The 10,311-nt window shown below is 41.0% G+C and overlaps 1 pseudogene; it reads left to right on the forward strand.

Annotated features, from left to right (window-relative positions):
• Positions 1-6,571: 6,571 nt before the first annotated feature.
• Positions 6,572-8,150, forward strand: LOC117509011 (annotated as a pseudogene).
• Positions 8,151-10,311: the final 2,161 nt, after the last annotated feature.

The raw sequence follows: 10,311 nt of genomic DNA on the forward strand, positions 1-10,311 counted from the left end.
CTGAGTGGTGCAGGCCCCTCCTGCTGCAGCCTTCACCCACTTTACCTCAATTCAGATGATGGAATGATTCAAGTTTAGTGCATATGTGTTGTCTTTAATTCTGATGTGTGCCATTATTACGGTAAACAAGTAATAATTGTGGATAAATAGTTGTATCTTGTCTGATGTAACTGGAGTGTAAACGTAATTTTGTTGTTGTTGCACTCCTGTAATGACAATGACAATAAATAAATCTCATCTCATCTATCATCTCATTTGCTCAAAAAAGTCTGAAGGACATAAATGACATGGTGAGATGCTGAAGAGCTTCACACATTCATTTCTGTGACATACATATTAGATAATTAGCCATTTTCACTTAGCTTTAAAAGGTTTTCGGCACAGCCGTTTTTTTTTAAGCTGCTTTTGATCCCTTCGATCTATATTCACAATATCTGCCCAGTTTCTCTTCATGTTATTTTTCCATTTAATTTTGTGTACTGGATGACATATAAAAGATTTGCATACAGTTATTTTGCTTTTTAACAGCCTACAGATTGTCTATGAAAGAAAGCTGAAATGTATAGCCTTGAGGGATTTACATGGATTTCTGTTTTCAAACTGTTCTGTATTTGGAAAATGTTTTTCTGCATTTTGTACTTTTACAATAAAGCAACTGTTTATAGTTAATTAATATGAACTCAGAAGTGTGTAAATGGCTAAACACACCTCAACATCTCATAAATGAGTTGATTCCACCCCATGCTTACAGGATAATTACTGGAGCTCTGGGAGAAACATCCATTAAGATATTTACATCAGCCTTTAGCTGGCTATAGTGGGAGCATGCACAGTTGCTAAGATACCTCTTTTCTTTCTTCCACATCAGTACTAAATTGGAGTATAACTGCATGTAAAGCGTTCCCCTCACATGAAATAGTTTCAGTGCATCATTTCCACTGTGAACAAATTTTTAATGATCAATACATTTTCGATGTGCATTTTGTTGTGACATGGAAAACTTTCTTTGTGGAGGAGTAAAGGTTTTATTAGTCCTTTCATATCAAACGGATGGATAAAGTGCTTTCCACTGGTATTTTGAAGGTCATGGCTCAGTTTGGTGTGGTGCCTTTGTGGAGGAGAATCCTGTTGTGGGGATCATGCTGTATGACTCAAAGGAGTTCGCATCCATCATTAATTAACACATTTTAGGCTCGCTAAGTGTGTGCTTTGTGGAATTTCATTGTGAATGAACAGAATATCACATGTACAGTGGTCACTGCCACATCACCATTGTATTTATTTATTTGTTTGTGTGTCTTGGGTGGAAATGGTGTATGGATGAACAGCTGTCTCCCAGTGTGTTTTACAACACATTAAAGATGAATTTGCCATGACCGTAGGTGCAAACCTGAATTAAACCAAATCAACCTCTTAAGTTACTGGATACAGGTGCCAGACACATTTTGTCCAGATCTAAGGAAGACAACTCAGAATTTGAATAACAGTGTATTTTATTGATTTTATCAAATGCTGTCGATAATATATTGACAATCATTATTTTTCCAGTGTTTATCTAATCTATTTTTAAAACTGATTACAGTGTTGTTAATACTCTAATGGTAAAATGAGAATTTCCTCATATATCTAGACGAGGACCATCTTTGAGGGCCCCTTCACACATAACACGAAGTTGGGCAAGAAGTAGAACTGGCTCGAAAAAGGGTGAAGAAAAAAAAAATTATTTGGTGAACTGTGAAAAATTCCAGCTGCTGTTGGAAGGCACATATACACTCAACAAAAATATAAACGCAACACTTTGGTTTTGCTCCCATTTTGTATGAGATGAACTCAAAGATCTCAAACTTTTTCACATACACAATATCACCATTTCCCTCAAATATTGTTCACAAACCAGTCTAAATCTGTGATAATGAGCACTTCTCCTTTGCTGAGATAATCCATCCCACCTCACAGGTGTGCATATCAAGATGCTGATTAGACACCATGATTAGTGCACAGGTGTGCCTTAGACTGCCCACAATAAAAGGCCACTCTGCAAGGTGCAGTTTATCACACAGCACAATGCCACAGATGTCGCAAGATTTGAGGGAGCGGTGCAATTGGCATGCTGACAGCATGGAATGTCAACCAGAGCTGTTGCTCGTGTATTGTAATGTTCAAATCTCTACCATAAGCCGTCTCCAAAGGCGTTTCAGAGAATTTGGCAGTACATCCAACCAGCCTCACAACCGCAGACCACGTGTAAACCACACCAGCCCAGGACCTCCCACATCCAGCATGTTCACCTCCAAGATCATCTGAGACCAGCCACTCGGACAGCTGCTGAAACAATCGGTTTGCATAACCAAAGAATTTCTGCACAAACTGTCAGAAACCGTCTCAGGGACGCTCATCTGCATGCTTGTTGTCCTCATCGGGGTCTCGACCTGACTCCAGCTTCATCGTCGTAACCGACTTGAGTGGGCAAATGCTCACATTCGCTGGCGTTTGGCACATTGGAGAGTGTTCTCTTCACGGATGAATCCCGGTTCACCACTGTCCAGGGCAGATGGCAGACAGCGTGTGTGGCGTCATGTGGGTGAGCGGTTTTCTGATGTCAATGTGTGGATTGATTGGCCCATCGGTGGCGTGGTGGGGTTATGGTATGGGCAGGCGTCCGTTATGGATGAAGAACACAGGTGCATTTTATTGATGGCATTTTGACTGCACAGAGATACCGTGACAAGATCCTGAGGCCATTGTTGTGCCATACATCCAAGAACATCACCTCATGTTGCAGCAGGATAATGCACGGCCCCATGTTGCAAGGATCTGTACACAATTCTTGGAAGCTGAAAATGTCCCAGTTCTGCATGGCCGGCATACTCACCGGACATGTCACCCATTGAGCATGTTTGGGATGCTCTGGATCGGCGTATTACGACAGCGTTGTACCAGTTCCTGCCAATATCCAGCAACTTTCGCACAGCCATTGAAGAGGAGTGGACCAACATTCCACAGGCCACAATTGACAACCTGATCAACTCTATGAGAAGGAGATGTGTTGCACTGCATGAGGCAAATGGTGGTCAACACAGATACTGACTGTATCCCCCCCACTAAAACAAAACTGCACCTTTCAGAGTGGCCTTTTATTGTGGACAGTTAATGCACACCTGTGCACTAATCATGGTGTCTAACAGCATCTTGATATGGCACACCTGTGAGGTGGGATGGATTATCTCAGCAAAGGAGAAGTGCTCACTTATCAAGATTTAGACTGGTTTGTGAACAATATTTGAGGGAAATGGTGATATTGTGTATGTGGAAAAACGTTTTGAGATCTTTGAGTTCATCTCATACAAATGGGAGCAAAACCAAAAGTGTTGCGTTTATATTTTTGTTGAGTGTAGTTGGATGGGTATGAACGAACCCGTGGCGATGGTTTTGTGCATGCTCGTGTGCACATGCATGAACATAGGTGGACCACATGAGACGGTGATAACGCATCACGCTCACACAGCAGCAATTACATGTTGAACAAATGTACATAAATCGACAAAAATGTGTAAGGACAAAATAATAAGAGAGCACAGAACATTAGAAGATCAATGAATGTACTGTTTAAATGTAAGACAATCATGTTATTGGTAATGATTCTGTTCTCACTGTAAAAACACACACACACACACAAAAAGGGGGGGAAGCAATGTTTAATATGTAATTTCTGTTATAAAGAGGTGACAATACACGAATTATCTTCCTCCTGTTCCTTTATGTACATGAACCATAGCCGTGGATGTAAACAAGGAAGTAATGAACTGACGTGAATGACTTTTTTTTTTTTACATTGTCAAGAAAGATGACTTTAAGCTTGCTTTTCAGCTTGTTTTCATCTTGGAATATAATACATGCCATTGGATTAATACACACGTTGTTGGAATAAACTGAACAGTGTTTGGTACTTTCCTGGAGTAAGTGAGGTCATACCGGACTTTTCTATTGCAGATGGGGAGGCCCATGGAATGAACTCAGTGGTGAAGACGATGGAATATGTCTAAGATGATTTTAAAATGACAAAGTATGATCAAATGAAGTATTAATGTGTTAAAAGTAATATCTAAGAATGATTCCAACATAACAAGTATGATTAAATGAACTATTGATGTAATAAAAGTAAGAATTGATTAGAAAAAATATGTTACAAATAAGTGAAAAGAATGATATATGAGTTGTTTTTTTTCATTGCAGTCAGAGGAAAGAGTTGTTTTTCATAAAGGGTGCAGTTAGACAAAAAAAAAGAGGAAGAAGTTGTTTTTAGTGTAGAGGCAGAGAAAAAAAGAAGTTAGTGATGTCGCAAACAAGGCCAGAAGAGCTGATGATAAAAACAACTGAAAATAATTAAGACATGATAGCATATGAAATGAATAATAATGAATGAAAATGTTTGTATATGATCATATGAATTGTTATGTGAAAAAGAGTTGTAATGAAATGATTGAATATGATTGATGTGATTCTAAAAAAAAGAAAAAAAAGACATGATTTAAAAGGAATGTATTCTCGGAAAGGCTGTGTTAAGAAGAAAACAGGAACTGGGTCACCTTAGTTCTGGCAAGCCGGGACAATCAGTTATCGGCAGCCAGGACATGAGTTCTCCAGATGGCTTCCAGTAAAAGGAGGAGTAAGGGGATGAGGTCTTGAGTCACCATCATCCCTGGTTCCAAGATCAACTTCAACAACAACAAGAGTTTCATATAAAACTGGACACAAACAGGAAACGGGGTTATTCTTCCAGGGAGAGGTGCTGTTGGCACTTCTCCGCTGCTACGAGGAGATCACAAGACTTGACCATCTTGTGAGCTGCAATTGGAATCGAGGAGCAAGAGGATTGGAGACATAAGAGATTATTTGAGAGAGTTTTCAACTCCCACTCAGGCCGTCCAGTCACGGAGTAGCAGAGCATTGGAGAATAATCACGGGCCTTAAGTCTGAGTGGGGAAATTTCAACGTTTTCTCTCTCAAGGATCATCACATCATACCAGAGTGGATTAGATCAACTTTTGGTTGATTGAAGAAGGAATAAACTCTTATGTGGATTTATTTCCTGAAGGATAACAACATCACACAAGGATCATGGTCAGCTAACAACTAATAGCTGATGAAGAGGAAATCAAGTTCATCGAACTGGGGATTTTAACATCAAAAAACCTCCTTCCCTCACTCCTAGAAAAATTGTTAAGAAGTTAATCCAGTCCAGCCAATGTAAGATCAGACAGCATTATTGAATCAGAAACAAAAATCTCTGCCAATTATTATTCTGATTATATTTGAATTATTGTTGTGAAATTATCATCATATGACCGATTTTGATTATGTTGTCAGCACTTGCAAACCTGCAATAAATTTCCAAGCATGCAGTTAAAGTGTTACGCCTCGGACATTGGATTTTTGATCTTCTTAAGGTGTAAAAGTTAAAGTTTTTTTGGGTGTATAACATCAAAAAGTGCTCTAAAAGGTTAGTCTGGTTTTTAATGAAATTAACGCATCCTGGGGACTCGCTGTACGAGTCACTGAATTTAAAATCTAGCAACATTCCAAGAGCCCTGATCCATAAGAGGAGAGCTGCCGTTAACGGGCGTGGCTGGCTCGTATCCTGGTTCCAGAAGAAGGCTATTCGACTGGGGTGCGAGATCAGCGTCAGCGGGGTGGATGTCCGGATGGAGGCGGTGAGCGGCTAGATGAATCTCCTCGCCACCAGCTTAAACAGCCTTTGTGCAGCCCTGCCGGGTAATACCCGCGGAGAAACGAAGGTCGGACCCCAGAGACGGAGAGCTGGTTTATATATATATAAAGCGGGATCTGACAACATGAATGACTTTACGTGCACTTGCACCTCTGACCTGCAGCTAATCCCTCACATCACACAAGATCCTAGACAAAACAAAACAAAACAAAAAACATAATGTAAAACAAATTCAGTGGAGAGGATATAAAGATACCCCGGTGTAACCGACCAACGGTTCCCCTAAAAATCGATCCGCCTTTTGCATCTGCGCATGTGTCATTAGCCGCAGTTCACAGATTCAAACATCATTTCTGCTTAAAACTGCACTCTAGTCATCATCTAGCTCACCGACAGATATCTGAAACTTTTGTAGAACAATCATTTCCACATAATTCAGCATTATTTCATCATAAAAGGCGGCAGAAGCAATCAGAATGCCACGGCTAAATGAGCTGCTAGCTGATGTGTTCACTGCGCATGGTCATTTCAAAGCATCACGGAATATCACAGAGTCTCTGCTTAAAACGGCCTTGTTTCTGCTTAAAACTGAGTTTAGAATGATTTAAGAGGTTTGACCTTTAGCATCTGATGGCGAATAATCCCATTAATCCATTTGATTGCTTTGAGTGAAGAGAGTCTGTCTCAGATGCACTGCTGTGGTCCGAAATGACACATGCACAGACGCAAAAGGCGGACCAATTTTTAGGCTCAAAGAACCCCCAGTTGGTTCCTTGCTGAAGCCATGAGTGGACGTTTCACTGTCCAGCAGGTCCTGGACCAGATTTTTTTCAGCGGTTCAGGATGAGCAAGAAAACTATGATGTGGAAGAAGAGGTCTGAAGAAGAAGATGAGGAGGAATACAACACAGACCATGACACCTCTTCAGAAGAAGAAGAAATGACCCAAGCTGACAGAGAGACATTTTTATCCAAGAACAGTAAAATAGCATGGTCCTCATCAAACACAGATGGCACCCCGGGAAGAGCTGAAGCACAAAACATCATTAGGATGACCCCAGGGCCAACAAGATATTCAGCTGTCCATGCCAAGGACATCTCCTCCTCTTTCCTCCTGTTCATCACACCAGCCATTGAAAAGATCATACTGGAAATGACAAATGTGGAGGGTTCCCGTAAATATGGAAACAACTGGAAAAATATGGATCAGACTGACCTGCGTGGTTACATAGGGCTTTTGATCTTAGCAGGTGTCTATAGGTCTTGTGGGATGCAGAGAGTGGAAGGACAATTTTTCATGCCACAATACCGCTGAAAGTCTTCCACACTTTTTAAAGAATGCTAAGATTTGATAACCATGAGTCAAGACCAGCAAGGCATGTGATGGACAAACTGGCAGCCATCAAAGAGGTCTGGGACAAGTGGATTGAGCATCTGCCATACCTTTACAACCCTGGACCTGAAGTCACAGTAGATGAGCAGTTGGTTCCATTCAAAGGTTAAATTTTTATTTTCATATATGTAGTTACTTAACTGAAATTTATATTTTTACTTTGTTGATTCATTTGATTTTTTTCTGTGACACACTTATTACTGATTGTAAATCTTTTTTTTAAAAGGTTTCTCTCCTTCCTGTATATCCCAAGCAAGCCAGCAAAATATGGCATCAAAATATGGGTGGCCTGTGATGCAAAATCCAGCTATGCATGGAATATGCAAGTCTACACCGGGAAGGTGCCCAGTGGACCACCAGAGAAGAACCAGGGGATGTGTGTTTTACTTGATTTGATAGTTGGACTGAGGGGGCACAATGCCACCTGTGACAACTTTTTCACCTCCTATGAACTTGGCCAGCAGTTCCCGAAAAGGAAAATGACCATGGTTGGCACTGTTCGGAAAAACAAGTCTGAACTCCCCCCTGCACTCCTCGCAACAAGAGGGAGAGTAGTCTTCTTGACAAAGTTTGCCTTCACCCCCACTGCTACTCTTGTTTCTTACCTCCCCAAAAAGAACAAGAACGTGGTCCTGATGAGTACACTGCACAAGGCAGCTGAAATCACTGATCGTGAAGACAGGAAGCCAACCATCATCCTGGACTACAACCGCACTAAAGGGGGCATGGACAACTTTGACAAGGTTATTGGAACGTACAGCTGTAGAAGGATGACTGCACGCTGGCCCCTGGTCATCTTCCACAACATCCTTGATGTCTCATCATACAATGCCTTTGTGATATGGCTGAGAGGAAAAACAGGAGGAGGATTTTTCTGGAGCAGTTGGGAAAGGCTCTTGTCACCCCATGCATCGAAAGAAGGGAGAGCCTGCCCTGCACAGAAGCCTCTGCAGCACTTGTGAGAGTTGCTCAGGGAGCTGAATCTTGTCCTGAGCCACCTGAAGCTGCAGCTGGGTCAGGCAAGAGATAAAGATGCAATTTCTGCCCCTGGAAGAAGGACTGCAAGACGAAAGTTGTTTGCTGCACGTGTGAGAAATACATCTGCAAAGCCCATGCTCACATTTGCACATACTGTCGCAATTGTGCTAAGTAGCGTTGATCTAGTGGATTATTCTGTCAAGCAACAATTTTGCTGCTTTGAGAAGAGAGATGTATTTGATAATTCACTTCCTAAAGAATATTAACAAAGAATAAAGTGTTATTTTTCCTTTCAATAAAATTAATTCAACAGTAATTTCTTCAGATTGATATAATAGTAATATTAAACCTTTACTGTATAAAAGAAAACTATTATGACAGTTGGGTTGTGATAAAATAAAAAAGAAAGAAAGAAAATTAATAATAATCATGTTCACTGGTGAATGTCTTTTTTTTGCTGTTCGAAAAAATATGCGAAAATTGAAAAAACTGAGTTGATTTGATAAATAACAGGATGTTTCAACATACAAAATAGATATTGGATTTAAAATTTAATTAAGCTGCTTTATTTTAGGGCTTTGGTGAAGGCGAGTCATCTTTGACCCATAGGACAAGGGGAGTATACAGAATGTTAAAACCGCACAAGGGTTAAAAATAAGAAAACCTCACTTGGGTATAGTCAAATCCATTACCTCAACTTCATGCTCTACATAGCCCTAATAGGGTATACGTTTCTAACCGAGCTGCTGTGGAAAAAAAAAACATGAATAAAAAAAAAAAACATGTTGCAACGGTTTTGTGCATGCTGGAACACAGTGCAAGCAGCTGCAGCATGTGTAACCACATTGCGAAGCTACTGTGAAAATAAAAAAAAAACAAATACATGCCACCTATAGGATTCAAACCTGCACATTGCAAAAGCTCTGATTGTCAGCCAGAATCTTTCCCACTGAGTGAACATCACTGTCCTGTGAAAGGTGCATGAAAATGCCTGATATCAAGAAGGACATATATGTTTTTAAGAAAAAAATAAAACCACACACCATATACAAACACTGCATTTTATTGAAAATCCTCTCATTAAGCGGGCAATACAAGTATGAGCCGTCTGTTCCTCTGTAGATGACCCATGGTCACAGATGTGCAGTCATTAAATGACATGAATGGTGAAGCAGGGCGCTCTTATCATGTCCACATTTGCTGGCAGCATGGCGTGCGTGTCCTGCCCGACGCATGTCTTGTGGACGGTGCGCTGCAGGACAGACACCGCATCATATTGAACAGAGCTCACATGGGTCACATGACATTCAGATCACCGCAGCATGTTATGATCTGATGGTCCAGATCACCTGGGGTAGCCTGTGAATGTGCACGGCATGCGCGCACTTGCTGCAGCCCATTGCAACAGCGATATGTTTTTATGTATGTCCACGTGATGACAGCAAGCAGACACATGTGCATCACAGTGGACAGTTGTTAGTTCATGTCCATCCAAACACGGTACGTGTTCCCACATCCAGAACCACAGATCTCCACAGCCGCTCCTGTGGGTGGACACACCCCCTGTCAGTTCAGCGCATACACCAACGTGTCACTGTGTCTGTTTGCAAAGCCACACTCGTGGGTGCACTTAGACAATTTCCACATCCAGCTCGACAGAGATCATCTCCTGACTGTTTTTGTGCTAATGGTGCGAATGGCCACACATTTTCTAAATGCCAAGTGAGCGGTGTTTGATGTTCGTGTTTTTCAGCTGGAATTTGGCCAACACCTGCTGCGAGAGGGTTCCATGGGCTCTCACAGCACACACTCTGTCTTTCAGCTGCTGGTGTGCATAAATAGTTGTAGCAACAGGTGTACGAGGCGTTGGAGGCAGCTATGATTTTACACGTGTTGCATATGATTCCTGTTTCATGCGCAATTCATGCGCAATTTGACCACATTCATACTATGTGTGAAGGGGCCCTAAGTAATGGAATATATTTGAATATTTTAAGCAAATAAGAACTATAGTTGTGCTCAAAGGTTTACATACCCTGGCAGAATGTTTGCTTTTTTGGCCATTTTTTCAGAGAATATGAATGACAACACAAAAACTTTTTTTTCACTCATGGTTAGTGGTTGGGTGAAGCCATTTTTTGTCAAACAACTGTGTTTCATCTTTTTAAATCAAAATGACAAGAGAACTACCCAAATGACCCTGATCCAAAGTT

The sequence above is a fragment of the Thalassophryne amazonica genome, chromosome 4, assembly GCF_902500255.1.
Source record: "Thalassophryne amazonica chromosome 4, fThaAma1.1, whole genome shotgun sequence".
In the NCBI taxonomy this organism is placed as follows: Eukaryota; Metazoa; Chordata; class Actinopteri; order Batrachoidiformes; family Batrachoididae; genus Thalassophryne; species Thalassophryne amazonica.